Raw genomic sequence first — 20673 nt, 5'->3', positions numbered from 1 at the left:
GTCTCATAAATGTCTCTTTGTCAAAAAAAATAAATCAAATATTTTTTTAAAAAAGATTTTATTTATTTGACAGAGAGAGACACAGCAAGAGAGGGAACACAAGCAGGGGGAGTGGGAGAGAGAGAAGGAGGCTTCCTGAAGAGGAGCGAGCCCCATGCAGGGCTGGATCCCAGGACTCTGGATCATGACGAGAGCCAAAGGCAGATGCTTAATGACTGAGCCACCCAGGCGCTCCAATAAATAGAATCTTTAAAAAAAAAAAAAAAAAAGAACTCAGATCAACGTTATGAAATCAATAAAGCCCCTTGAAATCATCTGCCTGGTACCTTGCTGTCAGTGTTTGCAAGAGCTTTACTTACCAGGTGAGTAAATTAAGTTCACTTTCTGGCACGCTTAAGAACCTGAAGCTATTCTGGGGACTCGAGAAGAAATAACCCACATCTATAGATGTTGCAGGTGAATGTGATGGCGGGTATTTTGTCTGGCTTCTTAAACTCACAAGGCTCTAAAAATTCATTCTGAGGGCCACCTGGCTGGCTCAGTTGGAAGAGCATCTGACTCTCGATCTTGGGGTCATGGGTTTGAGCCCCACATTGGGTTTACACCCCAAAAATTACCAAAAGTTTACCCAAAAAAACCCAAACAAGACAAAAAGAACACTTAAAAAATACAAATTCAATCTGAAATTCCGTAGAAAGTGTTCCAGCAAAGCAGATTTCAATGAAACTTTAAAGTCTGTCACTATTCATGCCGCACTTACATACTTAGGCCAGGCTTGTTAAACCTGGGCTATTTTATAAACAAATAGTCTCGATTCGCTATGTTTGTTTAAAAGGATGTTAATTTTAGAGAGAAAAATTCTATTTTCATAACATACTTTTATGGATCTCAGATTCCAGTTATGATGAACTATTTTTAAATGTTGTTTGCCTATAAAACTGGCTGGATCCTGAATTTTTCTGGTTTCCTCTGGTATCTGCCTTTGACCTGCTGTCACTGAGAACCAAAACTTCCCTTTGTTCCTGCAAACTAAAGCTAGATGATGCCAGGTAAACTTCAGAGAAACTGCCAAATGGCCCGTGTTCACACAGTCTTCTTGCCTCTTGCTCTTCAGACCACTCAGAACGCTCACGGAGATTTCCGGCAGACCAGAAACATCTCTGATTGCCACAGCCTGCCCTCCATCTGAAGATGCTTGAAGCCCAACATCTAAACATCTTCTGCTGGCAACATTCAGGATTCCGACATTGAGTTTATCATTCTTTCAACCATTACCTGTGCTTTATTCATGCAATTTCTTGATACACTCAGAAATCCAAGTGAGAAAAACTGTCTTACAAAATAAGATGACTTGGGGCGCCTGGGTGGCTCAGTTGGTTAGGTATCTGCCTTTGGCTCAGGTCATGATCCCAGGGATCGAGTCCCGCATTGGCTCCTGCTCAGTGGGAAGCCTGCTGCTTCTCATGCTCGTGTGCTTACTCTCTCTGACAAATAAATAAAATCCTAAAAATTTTTCTTTAATTTAAAAGAAATTAGAAAAGAACTAAAAGAAAGACCTGAATGAATGTTTGCACATTTATGCCCATTTCAGCTTTATACACAAGAGCCCAAAATAGGTACAATCAACTCAAATGCCTATGCATAGTTAAAGGGATAAAGAAAACATATAGCATATACATATCATGAAACATTTCTGAGCCTTGAGAAGGATATAGACATTATGACGTGATATAACTTGGGTAAACTGTGAGGACATTGCATCAAGTGAAAGAAATGAGACACAAAGAGACAAATTTTATAGGAATCCACTTACGTGAGTCATCTAAGGTGATGAAACTCATAAAAAAATTAAAATGGTGCCTGCCAGGACTTAGGGTAGAGGGAAAGGAGGAAGTGGTTTTTTTATAACAGGTATTAAGTTTTACTCCTGCGAGAAGAGAAAGTAACAGAACTTGTTTGCACAGTAATGTGAAAGGTTAAGTAATTACTGTTTGCACAATAATTCAAAATGTTTAGTCCACGATACTTTGATGGTAAATTTTATGCCATTTTTAAACCACAATTAAAATAAGAAAATATGGGGGAACCTGGGTGGCTCAGTGGGTTAAGCCTCTGCCTTCAGCTCAGGTCATGATCCCTGGGTCCTGGGATCGAGTCCCACATCAGGCTCTCTGCTCGACAGGGAGCCTGCTTCCCTCACTCTCTCTGCCTGCCTCTCTGACTACTTGTGATCTCTGTCAAATAAATAAATAACATATTAAAAAAAAAAGACATAGAGAATTTTGTTTGCAATAGAATCATGGCTAATATATACTTGAATTAAACCCCAGATCTCTTTAAAAATAATGAGTTGAAAATTTTTTTATAGATTTTATTTGTTTATTTGACACAGAGAGAGAGATCACAAGTAGGCAGAGAGGCAGGCAGAGAGAGAGAGGGGGAAGCAGGCTCCCCGCTGAGCAGAGAGCCCGATGCGGGGCTCGATCCCAGGTCCCTGGGATCATGACCTGAGCCGAAGGCAGAGGCTTAACCCACTGAGCCACCCAGGCGCCCCACGAGTTGAAAATTTTGATCCAAAATCATAATATGTTGGTAAAAATCTAAAGCATGGTTGACTAATATCATGGATCCTACCAAAAATTAGAAATAGAGTTATAAATACAAAAACAAGAGAAAACTCACCATTTAATGTCACTCAATGTTTAGAACTATCACTCATCTACAGTAACGATGATGGTACCTTAAGGAAGGGGAAGCTAAAACTGAAAATGAGGCGTCATGAACATTTTTAGCTCAACGCCTACAGAGCCCAACTTCTTTCCCTTATGGTGGGGATCTGAATTCCATGCATGCAAAAAAGAATCTCCCAAAAGACCTCCTTCCAGGAAGGAACAAAACCCTGAGTATGGGTTTGGAACTGTATCCCATGAAGTGAATGAGGCTAAAACTGTCACTGGTAACTCTCCACCCAAGAAGGAGCGTGGATTTCATTGCTACAGGACGTTTAGGCTTGTTTCCTAAGCACACATGTGTTTGTGCCTCCCTTATACTCATCACTACTATGATGACAAAACTTCCCTTCCAGATTTTCATCCTAACCCTAAATAAAAGGAAGTCATACACTCCTGCCTGCTCTTGGATCACAGCTTTGGAAGTTATTCCCCTGATTTCTTTTATTTGCTGCAGATTCAGTTTCCTTTGAGTGAGAACTATACCTTGTGTAGCCTCTACCTGTAACTCATCATGGAGTGAACTCATGTTAGTTCAGCTACAGGACCTTATCCTCCCCCAAGAAGAGGAGGTGTCCGTAGTTCTCCAACATCACATCCCTGTACAGTTCGCACTGCATGTGGGTCAGGCGTCCCCACTCCTCCAGAGAGAATTCTATGGCCACATCCCTGAATGTCAGCTGTCCCTGCAGTAAATACCACAGTCACCAAGTGGCCACCGGCAGACCTCAAAATTTTACCCAAGGTGTAAAGAAGGAGTTAGGACAAATGGTTCTGGCTGAGGTGTGTTTCCTGCTTTATCCAGTAAGATAATTTTTAACACGGTAATCTGCTTCTATTTATTCTCTAAAGCTGAGGTAACGAGGTGGCGTATGAACCACAGAAACACTTTAAATACTCTGTATTTCTTCAAAAGAAATTGGAAAACGAAGGATTCAGTGGAGGCATACACATGTTTGAGTACTGTATTTGTATCATACAGTATAAGTTGTGTATATATATATATATTTAAAGATTTTATTTATTTGGGTACCTGGGCCACTCAGTCATTAAGCATCTGCCTTTGGCTCAGATCATGATTCCAGGGTCCTGGGACAGAGCCGTACATCGGGCTCCCTGCTCAGTGGGAAGCCTGCTTCTCCCTCTCCTACTCCCCCACTTATGTTTCCTCTCTTGCTGTGTCTGTCAAATAAATAATTAAAATCTTTAAAAAAAAAACCCTAGTGGATTTATAGAAATTTCAAACCCCATTAATAGAACACCTTGGGGTATCTGGGTGGCTCAGTGGGTTAAAGCTTCCGCCTTTGGTTCAGGTCATGATCCCAGGGTCCCGGAATCAAGCTGTGCATTGGGCTGTCTGCTTAGTGGGGAGCCTGCTTCCCTCCTCTCTCTGCCTGTCTCTCTGCCTACTTGTAATCTCTGTCTGTCAAATAAATAAATAAAACCTTTAAAAAAATAAAAATAAATAAATAGAGCTTTTTTTTTGGGGGGGGGGGGCTTTCCAGAGAGGAAGGTTCTGATTCTTTTTCCAGACCTTTCTTAGCTTTTCTGGGCTACATATCCATTTTGCTTATTTGTACATTTTCCTAATCCTAGTGTACCGCTGATAAAGCATTCAGATGGGACCCACATATGAACTGTTTTCCTTGACTGATATCCCAGAAACTGAGCCCTTCCACTATAGAAATCGTGGATTTAATGCCTTCTCCTGTGAATCTGTCAAAAAGAACATTTCTTGGGACACCTGGGTGGCCCAGTTGGTTAAGCAATTGCCTTTGGCTCAAGTCATAATCCCAGGATCCTGGGATTGCGCCCTGCATCAGGCTTCTGCTCATTGGGGAACCTGCTTCTCCCTCTGCCCACTGTTCTCTCTGCTTGTGCTCTCTGTCAAATGAATAAATAAAATCTTAAAAAAACAGAGAGAGAGAGAGAACATTTCTTAAAGTTTCAGGACAGTAATTCAAAGTGACAAATGTTCATGTCTATTTGGAAACTAGGTTAGAGAAAACGAAGAGAACTTCTGGAATATAGCAAAGAAGTATTCTAAAGAGCTAAACTTCAGTATCATTAAAAAAAATAGTTTATTTGAGAAAGAGAGAGAGTGCATGAGCAGGGGAGGGGGAGAGAGAAGCAGACTCCCCGCTGAGCAAGAGTCTGATGTGGGGCTCCATTCCAGGACCCTGAGATCATGACCTGAGCCCAAGGCAGATGCTTAATCAGCTGAACCAACCAGGTGCCCTCTTAAAAGATTTTTAAGAGTAAGTGAAAACACTCATAAGACAGGAATATCAGAACTAGAGAAATAAACCTTTGCAATTTTTAAGTGCATGGAATCTCAGGAGGAAAAGATGACACAGCCTCTAACCAGGGATACAAGGTTTACCTGAGAACCGGCCATTTCACCCTCTTCCTCCTTGTTCTCTAGCTTTCCTTCTCGGGAGACCCTTGTGGTGAAATCACAGCCGGAGCGATCGTAAGCATTTGCCTTTAACAAAGACTCTCTTCACCTGTTACCTACTCCTCTCCAGGCAGGACAGTGAAATACAAAAAAAGTACTACTTCCTACTCTCTTGTGTGTCAAGAGAGTCAAAGATTGTGTGTCAGGAGGCATTCAAAGACCCTGAGCTTCTCCAGGAAGACCAATCCCCCCGTTTCTCCTTCCCTGTTGTCAGGGAACCTCCCCACCAACAGATACTCACACATTCTACGACAGCATAAGAACTCTATGCTGCATGGTCCTGACCCTTCCAGATTCATGTAGGGGAGACCCTGTTACCTCTCTTTGGACCACAGCCAGCATTCAACTCTAATGAGTTGCTGAGGGGCTCTCGTGCTTAACTATGGCACTTAGAATCACCTGAAACACATGATTAAAAGAACACTGTTGTTCTTACTGAGACCTATTGACAAAATCTGTGGTGGAGGGCACAAGTGATAAAATTAGAAACTTCACATGTTATTCTAATGGACAGCCTGGGCTCAGAACCACTTAACTAAGGATTCTTGAGCTTTGATGTGAATAGAAATTATTACTTGTTCCAGATCTCCCCTGAAGAAACTGTGATGCTTCAGGATTGGAGGGTGGGTCCATGAACTGGCCTCATAGAAGCTTCCACCTAGTCCTGATATAGGACCACATGGACCCAGAATCAGTATCACTAAGCTAGCAAAAAATGACACAGCACACCTAAACTGCAAATACGCACCATCGTGTCTCAACATAAATTCTCTTGGTACCCAGAGAAGACCACCAATCACCATCGTGGAACATCACAGTCTTTGCTGATCCTCTGAAGTTTACAGCAGTGTAGAGAAGGTAGTGATATCTTGTAACTCAAACCCAAGTTCAGGGGCTCCATGCTTAAAAGCCAATACTTGAGAGACAAGTGTTGGCAATGCTAACCTTAAAAATAAACAGTGCGGGGCGCCTGGGTGGCTCAGTGGGTTAAGCCGCTGCCTTCGGCTCAGGTCATGATCTCAGGGTCCTGGGATTGAGCCCCGCATCGGGCTCTCTGCTCAGCAGGGAGCCTGCTTCCTCCTCTCTCTCTGCCTGCCTCTCTGCCTACTTGTGATCTCTCTCTGTCAAATAAATAAATAAAATCTTTAAAAAAAAATAGACAGTGCTAATTATTTTACCAGCAAAAGATTGGTTTATTCAGGAATAAAAAAGAATTGCAATCCAGGAAAAACAACTTGTAGTAAAACTGTAGGAACCCCTGGGGAACAAAAAAGAACAATTTATTTTAAAAAGGATAAAAAGTATATGTTGGGAAGTTGTGATGAACTAAAAGTCCTTTGGAGTAACTTGAAATTCAACGTGTGGTAGCTTCTCATTGGATCTTTTGCCCAGGGTGAGTGTCTCTTTTAGTATCTAGGGACAAGCTTTAGTCCATGAAAGGCCAAGTCCATCTCTTATTTTTTCTTAAGATTTTATTTCAAGCATCTCTTCACCGTATGTAGAGCTCAAACTTACAACCCTGAGATGAAGAGTTAGTTGCATGCTTCACTGGTTCAGTCTACCAGGAGTCCCAGGTCCATCTCTTATTAATGGGTCTGCAATTGACTAGGACTAGAACGGCATCAAAACATCCAGACTCCATGTAAGTGAGGTTTCCTGTTACTAAGTCTCACATTCCACCCTCTTGATCAGATCTTTTTTTGAAGGCATCACTGATCAACAGTCAAGTTCTTTATATTTAATTTAGTGGTTTTGTCTCTCAGTGTCGGGAGGGACCGTGCTTATTTGTCATGTCTCATGTCAGAGCGAAAGTGCATAGCAGTTCAAAGACACTTAAGCTACACTTAAAAGACAGGGAAGTTTAGAAGGGAAAAACCCTCAGGTACTTTCCATCTGAAGTTGATAACTTCTCACTATTGTGAGTGTTGGGCCAGCATCATCTTATTTGACACGTCCTTTCTGCAAAAGATTGATAAACGACAAATACAACATGATAATTCCAAACTGTACGTTGGTTCTCTAAGTCTGAAAGCAGCTAACTGAAAATATTCATTGTAACTTATCTGGACTTAGGGAAGAAATATTTCTCTCTGTTAAGGCAAAACCAATATGCCTCCTGGAAGTCACCTCTTAAGTTGACGGAGGCAAACGTGTAACACTATGAGAGGGCACTGAATCAAGTAACCTAGTGTATTTTGGAACATAGCATACATGTGTAAACATGAAGCAATAGTTGATGACATCTTTGCAAGAAGTGCAGAGCTTCAAAGATATTTAAGAAATGTATTGTGATCTCAAAATAATTGTTGAGAAACATAAGTGCTATCCATAATATTCTAAAAAGCGTTAAATTCAGAAACCATGCATTTGGATAAAACTCTAGATAAATCTCTGTGAAGTCTGGAACATCTAAACCTTCAGAAATGTGGACAGGATCGTAATGTGACTCTTTCTGGAAAGGCCATAACCAAAAGAAGTTTCAAGAGGTTTTGTAAGAGATTGGGAAGTGCAGATAAAGGGCGTTTTCTTTCCACAAAAAAGAGATAAAAGAAGCAACAGTGAGAAAAGGTATACGGGTCTGGTCTGGAACTCTTGGGAAAGTTTTGTCCCAAGATGTTACCTGTTTCAATTCTGGTAAGTCTTTGCCTTCAGAGCACCAGATGGTGTGCAGGTCCAGTCAGGATTTGACCCTTTTTACATGTGTCATGTGATCCAAGAGTCTATTTTCTGGAGTTTGACAGCACAAGGTCATTAAAGGGGACACCATGACTATTTCCTCAGGGATCTTAACTAAGAGGCAGTGGCAGGAATGGCCCTGAGGCCAGGGGGATGTTGCCAAGCCATATGGTCCAGTTAATTGCTATAATATCCTATGAGGAAATGGTCTCCATGTTTTTGGTTGAGCACTCTGAGGGCATTCCTTTCCTGATCATGTACAATGAGAAAAAAGGAAGTCGATTATTAGAGTGTCTGAGGGTAGGGGAATTTTTAGATTTTCTTTTAAGGTGTCAAGACTAAGTCAACCTCTTCTTTTGAAACCCAGCCACGTGCCTAAGATAAAACACAGCGTACTGTGCCATGCCGCCAGGGCAGAGAGTAGGGACGGAGACTGGGTGAAGGCAGGGATCTGATGGAAGTCTTGGACACAGAGGGGAGATTGTTTGCTCCTCTGTGAGGGCTTCCTGAGCAGTGGCAGGGGCAAACTTCCCTCCCTGGGAAGAGAGTGAGCCAATGCCATTTTCATCCCTCCCATCCACAGGGAAGGACTTTAATAACGGCGCAGTGTGCACAGTGCAGTGCCCCCTGCAGGTGCCTTTATAAAATAGGGCAAGTATGATAGACAGCCAGAGCAACAGCAGGTCAGTCTCCTAGAATACCAGGACAAACCCCCACAGACACCAGGACTACTGATCATAGAGTCCTGCAAAGTTTTGACTCTAGTGGAAGGACAGGCACAGGACAGGCACAGGCTTCTCTAACATAAAAAACGCAGAGACCTAGACAAAATGCCAAGACAGAGAAATTCATTCCAAAAGAAGCAAGAAGAAGAGATCAAAGCAGATGTAGGTAATATGACTGAACCAGAATTTAAAATAACAATCATAAAGATACTAGCTAGGCTTGAGAAAAAACACAAAAGAAACCAGAGAGACCCTTACTGCAGAGATAAAAGACCTAGAATCTAGTCAGGCCAAAAAATAAAACAAAAAACAAACAAAAAAAACCCTATAACAGAGATGTAAAACCAAATGAATGTAATGGCCACAGGATGGAAGAAGCAAAGGAATGAAAAAGTGATATGGAAAATAAAATTATTATGGAAAACAATGAGGCTGAAAAGAACAGGAAATGAAAAATGTTAGATCATGAATATAGGCTTAGGAAACCCAGCAACTCCATAAAGCATAATAACATTTGTATCATAGGAGTCCCAGAAGAAGAGAGGGGAAATGGGTCTATCCTCAAAACCCCACAGTCAGGTAAATAATAAGCAAATATAATACCTTATATGGAAAGATACACATTCAAAGATATTTTGAGTATCTTTGCATTCTTTTAGGAAAAACTATTTTATTACTGATTGGACTTTATCTACTGGTACCATTAGTACAACATAATTTTGTGGATAATTGTGTAACAATTATAAAAGTATTCATTGTATGGTGATAATTTATTATTTATTACTAGAATAGATGATCTAATTCACAATTTCACCTGCAATGTGACTGGCTCATAATTGTATATAACATTCTGTGAGTCATGAAAATATAAATGACTGACATGGAGGAAAACACACTATATTTTCTCATGAGATGAGGAACTTCTGTGACTCCTCCAGGATACAGAGAAGGACCTGGATACACAGTGGTCATCTCCCAAGAGAATAAAGGGACTGGCAGGTGGAAAACATGCACTGATTCAGGCTGAGTTGTTCACTTCCCTCCCCATAGTCTAAAGAAAGAGAGAAAAAAAATTACCATGATGGCAGACATGGTATAAAAAGTTAACAAAAGTGATCTTAGGGCACCTGGGTGGCTCAGTGAGTTAAAGCCTCTGCCTTCAGCTCAGGTCATGATCCCAGGGTCCTGGGATCGAGTCCCGCATCGGGCTATCTGCTCAGCAGGGAGCCTGCTTCCTCCTCTCTCTCTGCCTGCTTCTCTGCCTACTTGTGATCTCTGTCTGTCCAATAAATAAATAAAATCTTTCAAAAAAAAAAGTGCTCTTGAGGATAAGAATGCTTGGGGTCATAGCTGTCCTCTCAGGGGAGGAACTAGGTGTGATATTGCTCCTGTGAAGGTGTTGGCGCCTAGGCTTGTGTTTACACAGAATGACAACCCTAATGAGTCCTAAACACAAAACATCTGTGATACATCTGTATGGTGCATAGAGTAAGTCTATGTGAGCCTCACAAGGTACAGCAGTGTTTATGATGTATGTGTCATTCTTCCTGTCACACATATAAATACAAAGTGTGGTATTTACAAGTTCACATAGGATCTGGCAGAGGACACTGGAGGGTCCAGTGGAACATGGGACTGTAACTTAATGCTTTGCCCACCTGGAGATCCTGGGACTGATGGTGATGGCTTGGAAGACAGTGAGGGGGCCATTGTTGCCAATGGACACACCTCTGGACAGTCTGTGAGCCTAGAAAATAAGTATCTATCCAAAATCATGGAGAGAATGTTTCAAACCAAAGGACTGCCAAGATGTCTGAGATTCCACTAGAAGGAACCATCAAACTTTGCTACATTTAGGTGACTGAGGAAAAAAACCTCTCAAACTGCCCTGATTCCCCTGTAGTACGGGAAATGATGGCATAAGAGGTAGAACTCTGGGAGATTTCCAGGGAAAGTCTGGACAAAGAAGATCATTCCCACTGTCAGAGTCTCAGCTGCCATTTTCCAGGGTTTAATATTCATGTTTAAAAAAGAGAAATCGAGGCACCTGGGTGGCTCAGTGGGTTAAACCTCTGCCTTCGGCTCAGGTCATGGTCTCAGGGTCCTGGGATCGAGCCCTGCATCCGGCTCTGTGCTCAGCAGGGAGCCTGCTTCCCGTCCTCTCTCTCTCTCTGCCTGCCTCTCTGCCTACTTGTGATCTCTGTCTGTCAAATAAATAAATAAAATTTAAAAAAATAAATAAATAAGAGAAATCATCATGGAAACATGAGTTTTTGACTACCTTTTCGATCAAAAATAAAATCTACAGTACTCATCAAAGTCTAAAGTCATATAGTCTTTACAATGTAGGTCCACAGTTACTATTTATTCTAATGACTGTAACATTCATGATTTTTTGTTTTGGACAAATATTCATTTTTTACTGATGTCAGATAACAGTATATATATATTTATGTATTACATATATTATATATATATCACTATGTATCTCTTCATCTATATCCTTTATAAAATGGCAAACAAGTATTTCCCTGGGTTTGTTTTTTCTTTCTTTACTTTTCTTCCTTCCTGCCTTTCTTTCTTTGACAGACAGAGATCACAAAGAGGCAGAGAGGCAGGCAGAGAGAGAAAGAGGGAAGCAGGCTCCCTGTTGAGCAGAGAGCCTGACATGGGACTCGATCCCAGGACCCCGAGATCACGACCTGAGCTGAAGGAAGAGGATTCACCCACTGAGCCACCCAGGTGCCCCCCCCTGAGTTTTCTGAGATGGTCTATCATCTATAGTTGGTTCTATTAACCGAAATCAAGGAGGAGATTATTGGAACCTTCAGTCTATACCCTACAAATATGTGGGTGTGTGTTGTATGTGTGTGTGTGTGGGGGGTGTAGTCTTGTGGGACTGAGCCCTTATCTGTGGGACCTAACAATATCTCTGGGTAGATAGTGTTCAAATTGAGTAAAATTGCAAGACATGCTGGTAGTGTTGGAGACTTGCTAGCTGTTGTGGAGAAAGGACACACCCTCCCTCCCATATTTGTGACCACAAGCTCTGTATATGTAGTAAGAGGGACAAAGAGGGCATAAACACAGTAGGGTAGAACTAGGTTTTTCCCTTCATAGAAAATAGACAATAGGGCTGTTTTTCTTTACAACTGACCAAAATAGTTTAATTACAAAGGTTTAGGGGAGGACGCCTGGGTGGCTCAGTGGATTAAAGCCTCTGCCTTTGACTCGGGTAGTGATCTCAGGGTCCTGGGATAGAGCCCCGCATTGGGCTCTCTGCTCTGTGGGGAGCCTGCCTCCCTCTCTCTGCCTGCCTCTCTGCCTACTTGTGATCTCTCTCTCTCTCTCTCTCTGTGTTAAATAAATAAATAAAAATCTTAAAAAAAAAAAAAGGTTTAAGGGCATCTGGGCAGCTCAGCCAGTTAAGCATCTGCCTTCGGCTCAGGTCATGATCTCCGGCTGCTGGGACCGAACCATGTACTGGGCTCCCTGCTCCGGGGACAGTCTTGTTCTCCTTCTGCCCCTCACTCCACTCATTCTCTCTCTCTCTCTAATAAATAAATAAACTCTTAAAAAAAAAGTTTAGTGATCATCTAAATATCAGTAGAGTCAGCATTTGAACCTGGGTACCAATAGCAACAGGAGGCATTCAAATGACCTTCCAAAATGTTCTTGGATTATCTCCTTTGTCTGACAATCAATGCTTCATCCAGAAATCTTTGCACAGAACAGCATCCATGGTCGGAGACTTGAGAGTGTAAGTTCCAGCCCTGGACACACACATGTACCCTGAATGGGTATTTAACTGTCCCCTGAAGACCAGGTCCGCAGGTCCAACTTCCAGGGTTTAAACACAGAAGCCCAGCCTATCCATGACTTACTTTCACATCCAGAGAACTTAGACCAGAGTCCCCCTAAAACAATTCATGCCCATCTGTGTCTCTGACTGCGTCCTTCATGAGCTAATCATTTCATTGAAGATGACCACCATAAGGACGCCCAGAGATATTCATCCTCAAAGCAGCTTCCCAAAACAGGCGCCACTGCCATCATCTGAGAACTTGTGAGAACAGAAAACTGGGGACTACAACCCAGAACTATTGAAATGGTAACATGGGAAGAGGCCTAGAAATCTGAGATTTTTTTTACAAGTGCTTCAGGTGACTCTGATGCAAGATAAATTTGACAACCTCTGCAGTAACTGAGTCACAGATCATCCTTGAGTTACGCATGGATGGTCATTTTCCGATACTCTCTGTGTTTGTGGTGATGTTAGTGGTTTCACACACACACACACACACACACACAATACACATTGTCTTTATTCATAAATAAATCTTACTGTAACATGATCTTTCTTTGACTTTTTCAACTTCCATACCCCACTTCCTTCAGTGCCCTCATCCAGCTTCCTGGGATCACCCACAAATACACTTGTCTTCACATTCTGTCACCCAAATAATCCATCCTAAATGCATTGGACTTTAAGTATTTCATGGAGTAAGATATGAAACACATAGAGCCAAATATTAATAGATATTGTAATTTATAATGGATTTGAGTGTAGAATTCCTACTAGGAATCTGCATTTGATGGTTTTTACTAGGAGAACATAAATAATTACAGGTTTAAAGAGAACTTCACGCTCACCTCTGACAAATTAGCACTCCATCTCCATCTATGACAGAAATTTTTTTGAATCCTAGTAGGCACACTCTAGGTTTCAGGGCCTTTTCAGAATATCTCATTCTACTGCGAGGCATGAGGTCCTTTTGTGTCAGAGGTCCTGAAACCAGTCAGGTAACACTGGCCATTCCCAGCAAGCTCACACGTCCACCTGTGTACAGATATGTCATTACTTAGAGGGACCTCGTGACAGCGTTCCAGTCACTGAGATGAAGAGAGAAGCACCTGAAAGAGGGTGGCCTTCCCTGAGTGGCAAAGGTTCAAAAACAAATTCCCTGAGTCCTTTCAGACTTATACCACCTCCGTGATGCCGGAAATGTGGTTTGATGACTGAGGGTCGGGCAAGCACATGTGGCCATGAGACAAGTGTTAGCACAACGTCTGCTGGTGGACAACAGCAGAGGAAAGAAACAGACCAAGCAGACTACACTATAGTGTGGACTAGCCCTTTCATCAGACATGAGCATTCCCTACTCAACATGCATGGAATACACGACATACACGACATACGTCATCTTTTCTAGAAGCACACATCTGCCTTTTCAGGGTACAGCGGACCACAAAGTAACAACCACCCCAAGTGCAGGATTATTCTTCACTTGGATCACGGTTCAAGGTGCGCATGACCTGCTACCCAGCTTCGTGGTATCAGTTTCCACAACCACCAGGAGTCCTCTTCCCTGCTCCCCACAGGATGGGCAGAAACGTAGCATGGGCTATGAATGAACATCTACCTTAAAAAGCAGGTGGACCATTTGGGGCAGAAATGATCACTGACTCTGACTGGTGAGCTGCCCCCCAACTAATCAGTGACCCTCACACAGATCGCAAGGAATAACACTCATCACGGGGCTCAAACAGGACGGAGTTTCCTGCCGGCTGTGCATCGGCTTCATTGGAATGTCATCCAGCGTTGGTTTAGATACCTAAGATTCTAGTGCTTGTGAACACTCGGCACACACCCTCCTGATCCTCCCAGGGTCCACAAGGCTTCTGCGTTTCCAACATCTACTCTACCATGTGCCATCTAAAGGGTATGGCCACAGTGTTTGCATCTTGCAGCAAGCCCTCTCCTACCCCAGTGGTTTTTGGCCTGAAATACAGAAATCTCTATCATCCAACAGTATCTGTCCTCAGTACTACACAGGAACTTGTAAAATTGTGAAGACAGGACCTGACTTCTCTGAAACCCACCACATTTCTCAAGCCTCCATATCTCTCATATTTGTTCCTCATAAGTAGCTTCCTAAGTCCTTGCAGTGACTAAAAGACACTCCCTGCCATTTTTTCCCCCACATTTCAAGAGTTTTTCACATTTGCTTTCAGTAGGTCTTATCTTCCTCTCTAAGGATACCAGCATCATGTTTTTTCTGCCTTCATAACTCTCATTGTGAGTGACTAAATTAAGCCTGTGGCCCCTCTTTCATCTTACCTCAGTGAAGTGATGACAATGTTGTACTTAAATCTTGAATATGGCCTCCAACGATCTGCTTAAAAATCATTTCTCATTGCTGAAAAAAATTCCAAATTTCCTATCAGAACCTAGAAGGACCCAAGTGATTGATGTGTGAATGCGGCGGCTCTGATGCATGTGTTACTGACAATGCAAAAGAAGAGAGACAGGAGAACTGGAGATGATTTGGAATGAAAACTAAGAGAATTTACCTTCCCAAGTTCAAACTCAGTAGTACAGCCTGGGACAGATGTCCTGTCTCCACATGGAGAATTCATGGCAACACTTCAGTCTGGCTATTTTTCATGGGGCAGTAGTTTTACTCCTAATGGAATAGTATTACCTTTCTAAGTATAGAGAAGCTACTACATACCCATCACTGTCCCATGTTTGTTCATTTCAAAGAAATATCAAAACAACCCATGACTCATAAAATCTCCATGCTTTCTCCTAATTAAATTGTCACAGTAATGTGAACTTAGATGACATCATTTATCAAAAGTGAAGGAACCGATAACTAAAGGAAGCGGACTTAATGTTCTTGTCAAATTGAGAAGGAAGAAATGAAATATACTAATTAAACAACATGCAACTTAATATGCTCACAGCGGAATTACTCTCACTTGAATGAATTTCTGAATATCAAGTAATTCAGTGCAAGCCATTCTTAAAATCCCTTAGCAAGTCATACGAGCAATTGTCCATAAACACTGGAAAAAGGAAAAAAGAATATATGCCCCACAAGGAATAGACAAGATAGGATTTGCATGAGCAGATAATTATACCAAGAGTCATGAGATTTGAAAGAAATAAGTTAAAAAAAAAAAAGTTCAAAAAAAGGGTTCAAAAAAAAAAAAAGGAAGGAAGTTCAATTCTGGGCGCCTGGGTGGCTCAGTGGGTTAAGCCTCTGCCTTCAGCTCAGGTCATGATCTCAGGGTCCTGGGATCAAGCCCCACATCTGGCTCTTTGCTTGGCGGAGAGCCTGCTTCTGCCTGCCTTTCTGCGTACTTGTGATCTCTGTCTGTCAAATAAGTAAATAAAATTTAAATAAATAAATAAATAAAAAGAAGAGAAAATCCCAAAGATTGGTTTTCCTTTTTTTCTTTTAAAGATTTATTATTTATTTGACAGAGAGAGAGAGAGAGAGAGAGAGAGAGAGAAAGGGAGCAAGAGAGGGAACATAAGCTGAGGGAGTGGGAGAGGGAACAGCAGGCTTCCTGCTGAGCAGGGCGCCAGATGCGGGGCTCGATCCCAGGCACCCCTGCTCTTCTTACTCCCTTGTGAAGCACATTTCTCCACTCGGAAGTCCCAGACTCATCTCCATACTTCGTGATGTCATAAATACCCCATTTTGCCTGAATGTCTTTGGGATTTCCATTTCTATGAGGGTTTCTTATACTTAAGAAACTTAATATAATCTCCTGTTAATTGTCTCGTTTCCATTGGATTCTCAGTCCATCTAGAAGGGTCTTCAAGGGGACAGAAATTAATGCTCCCTGACAGGATCAACACAAAATTGATCTCATGAAGCCAGCATTGATCTCTTTAGTTCAAATGAAAGAACACAAACTGTAGGTCATATGGTTCCAAGCACAGCTGTACCAGCTGAGGAATACGTTGCTCGGACTGAAGACACAGGGATGTAAACACACCAGCCTTCAAGCTCTTACTCGGCACTGCTCTACAGGTATAACTACCACATGCAGCCAACCAAACCTCTGACACAAACTAGAAAGGAATTTTTTCTCATTCGAAGTTTCCTGAGTGGGATACAACTCTGGGGTATGGCACCAGAAGATATCAACTATCATCTTTTTTTTTTTTCTTTTTAAAAAAGATTTTATTTATTTATTTGACAGAGAGAGAGTAAGCACAAGTAGGCAGAGAGGCAGGCAGAGAGAGAGGGGGAAGCAGGCTCCCCACTGAGCAGGGAGCCCGAAGCAACTATCATCTCTTAACATGACCTCATGGGTCTACACACATTTATTTTCTTTCTTTCTTTCTTTCTCTCTCTCTTTCCTTGTTTCTTTCTTTCTTTCTTTCTTTCTTTCTGGTTTTATTTATTTGGCAGAGATGGAGAGAGAGCGAACACAAACAGGGGGAGTGGGAGAGGGAGAAGCAGGCTTCCTGCTGAGCAGAGCCTGATGCGGGGCTTGATCCCAGGACCCCAAGATCATGACCCAAGCCAAAGGCAGAGGCTTAACCCACTGAGCCACCCAGGTGCCCCCTATGTACATTTTCATTTTTTTCCAGTTTCACCTTGGGCCACAAAACTACACCATTTCTATTCTATGTGATGAGTTTTTGACAACAGAGTTGTTCAAATTCACTTTATGCTAACAATAAGCAATGGAGTGCAAAGGAAGCTGAACTGAATTCTACCTGTAAATGTTTTTTTGTAACATAATGCTTTTCTTTTTTTAAAATAATTTTATTCAAATTCAATTAACATATAATGTATTACTGGTTTCAGGGATACAGGCTTATGATTCATCAGTCTTTTATAATATCCAGTGCTCATTACATTACATGCCCTCCTTGACGATTAACTCCCTCTCTCATCGCACTCCCCTCCAGCAACCCTCAGTTTCACATAACATTTTCAAATTTGTTTAAATCCAGAGATATTTTTAGGACAGAACTTGATTTTCACATCAATAAAATACAAGATACATAACAATACAAATGAAGGGACAAGAATTTAATCTATAGTGAAATAAACAGGACCCATACAAAGCACACATAGTGAAAACACATCACAATAAATTGGAGACATCATTTTGCTCAGTCACTAAAGAAACCCCTCGACACTTCTAATTTCACACTGTCAAATTTATTATTATTGCTGATGTAAGAGCACAAAAAAGGATCCCAGGGCTTACTTTCAGAGGGATCAGCACAGATAACTTAGTGCAGTGATCCAACCCGGAAGTCGGTGGGGCCAGCACACCGCCGCATGGAACAGTGAGTGAGGTACTTTCTCCTTAGTGTCAGCTGGCGAGGACTATTATGTTTCTTAGAGTTTCTCAAGAGGACTTCACATTTTCCCAAATACTCAGAAGAAACATATTTTACTTCTGAGCCCTACACTAGCATTGATGTGCTTTAGGCTTGAATATAGAGGAAAGCAGAGGTTTAAAATTTCCTTTTTAAGTTTATTCAGTCTGGACTGTATTGGTCTGAAGAGTATAACTGCTCAACCTGTACAATATTTGTTATTAAAAATGGATTCGAGGGGCGCCTAGGTGGCTCAGTCATTAAGCATCTGCCTTTGGCTCAGGTCATGATCCCAGCGTCCTGGGATGGATCCCATCAGGCTCTCTGGTCAATGAGAAGCCTACTTTTCCCCTCCCACTTCCCCTGCCCTTTTTTTGTTTTTTAAAGATTTTATTTATTTATTTGACAGAGAGATCACAAGTAGGCAGAGAGGCAGGCAGAGAGAGAGACGGGCGGGGGAAGCAGGCTCCCTGCTGAGCAGAGCCTGATGCGGACTCAATTCCAGGACCCTGGAATCATGACCCCAGCTGAAGGCAGAGGTTTTACCCACTGAGCCACCCCACTTCCCCTACTTGTGTTCCCTCTCTCGCTGTGTCTCTGTCAAATAAATAAAATCTTTGAAAAAAAAATGGATTCAAGAGAAGTTCCTAGGAAATGCAGACATACTATATATACAAATTACTAGTTTAATATATCCCTTTATATAGAGCACCAGAAGTAATGCATTTATAAAGCAGCCTTTTTAGGACTATAATATTTGTGACTCCCTTTGCATTTATTCTGATACATCACAAATGACACCTGTCCAGGACTTGGCCCATTTGGTCTCAACCTACAAATATATATGGAAGCAAAAATTCATGTCAAAAAAAATTACTGTATTTTTACTTTTATTTTTTCTTAAAGTCATTTTTATTTATTTGAGAAAGAGAGAGAGAGCACAAGCTGGGGAGAGAAGCAGAGGGAGAGGGAGCAGACTCCCTGCTGAGCAGGGAGCCCTATGTGGGGCCTGATCCCAGCACCCTGGGATCACGACCTCTGTGCAAGGCAGACGCCCAACTGATCAAGCCACCCAGGCACTCCAATTGTTCTATTTTATTTTATTTTTTAAAGATTTTATTTATTTATTTGACACACAGAGAGAGATCACAAGTAGGCAGAGAGGCAGAGAGAGAGAGAGAAGCAGGCTCCCAGCTGAGCAGAGCCTGATGTGGAGCTCGATCCCAGGACCCTGAGATCATGACCTGAGCCGAAGGCAGTGACTTAATCCATTGAGCCACCCAGGTGCCCCCAATTGTTCTATTTTATTTTATTTTATTTTATTTTTAAGATTTTATTTTATTTATTTGAGAGAGAGAGACAGTGAGAGAGAGCATGACCGAGGAGAAGGTCAGAGGGAGAAGCAGACTCCCCATGGAGCTGGGAGCCTGATGTGGGACTCGATCCCGGGACTCCAGGATCACGCCCTGAGCCGGAGGCAGTCGTTTAACCAACTGCGCCACCCAGGTGTCACAAGATAACATTTAAAATTAAACTGTTATGAAAACCAAAAATAAGTATAGTTGAAAAGGACTGTGCATATCAAAAATTTAGGTTTAAAAAGACTATGAAAGTAAACGTGAAAAGACTCTTGACTATAGTGCTTTCATTTTGCAGTGAGAGAAGTCAAGCATCTGGCTGGGAAGCCCTCTCTTGGTAGAGGATCAACAGTAAGAAAATGTCTTACTTGGTCATAGTTTCGTGATAAACTCATTTTAGTGAGGACTAGTTCTCTTCTGGTTAAAACTGTTTATGGAGGGGCGCCTGGGTGGCTCCGTGGGTTAAGCAGCTGCCTTCGACTCAGGTCATGATCCCAGGGTCCTGGGATCGAGTCCCGCATCAGGCTCTCTGCTCAGCAGGGAGCCTGCTTCCCTCTCTCTCTGCCTGCCTCTCTGGCTACTTGTGATCTCTGTCTGTTAAATAAACAAATAAAATCTTAAAAAAAAAATAAAAAAAAAACTGGTTATGGAATCAGAATTTTGTGGTTCTAGTTGTGTGCTCGTGCAGCTGAAGTTGTTTTGTGGCTAGCAATGGGAATCAGTGTGTCTGATCTAGCTCCCCACTTGCAGACCATCAGGCTGCACGTTACAAAATAGGCTGGTGTGCGGTTGCACTCCACTAAAAGGAAGGTGACTTTCTTTTCTAACACCACGTGGCCACCATACACTTTAGTCAAGAGAAGCACAGATTCCAAGTCTGTGGCTCCGATGAAAAGTCCTCTTAGAATTTTAAAATTCTTCACAATGTGGCCAATTTAAAATGTTTGTTGCAAGAGAGTTTCTCAATGAATGCAAAGACAAAGAACATTAGCTTCTCTCAGTAGGGAGTGGCAAGGTCACCTTCAGCACCCAGCAGCCATCCCACAGGGATTCCCATTCACAACACGAATTAGGTTTAGGTGCTCCATCAGGGGAAGCATAGAAGAATCAGCCACTTAGCATGCTGAGCGCTCTGAATTTAGCCGGGCTAACTCAGGGAAAGCGAAGACAGGAAATACAATCCGCTATGTCCAGGTGACACGGAGGGACCAACAGCACTCTAATCAGCACATTCAGCTGATTCATATTTTTCTCTCTATACTCGCCTGCATTTTTACCAAAGGTAACCAAATTAACAGTAATTTTTAAATTCAAATTAACAGTAATTTGACTGTAAAACAAGTCTGCAAAAAAAAAAAAATTGGCCTGACTTTTTATATAAGAGCAGGAAGAATAGAGGTTGACCTATAGACCTTTTATATTTATTTATTAAGATGTTTAAAAATCTGTTTGACAGAGAGAGACAGCGAGAGAGGGAACATAAGCACAGGGAGTGGAAGAGGGAGAAGCAGGTTTCCCTCTGAGCAGGGAGCCCAATACAGGCCTCAATCCCAGGGCCCTGGGATCATGACCTGAGCCGAAAGCAGAC

The sequence above is a fragment of the Neovison vison genome, chromosome 7, assembly GCF_020171115.1.
Source record: "Neovison vison isolate M4711 chromosome 7, ASM_NN_V1, whole genome shotgun sequence".
In the NCBI taxonomy this organism is placed as follows: domain Eukaryota; kingdom Metazoa; phylum Chordata; class Mammalia; order Carnivora; family Mustelidae; genus Neogale; species Neogale vison.
This window is presented reverse-complemented; position numbering follows the sequence as displayed.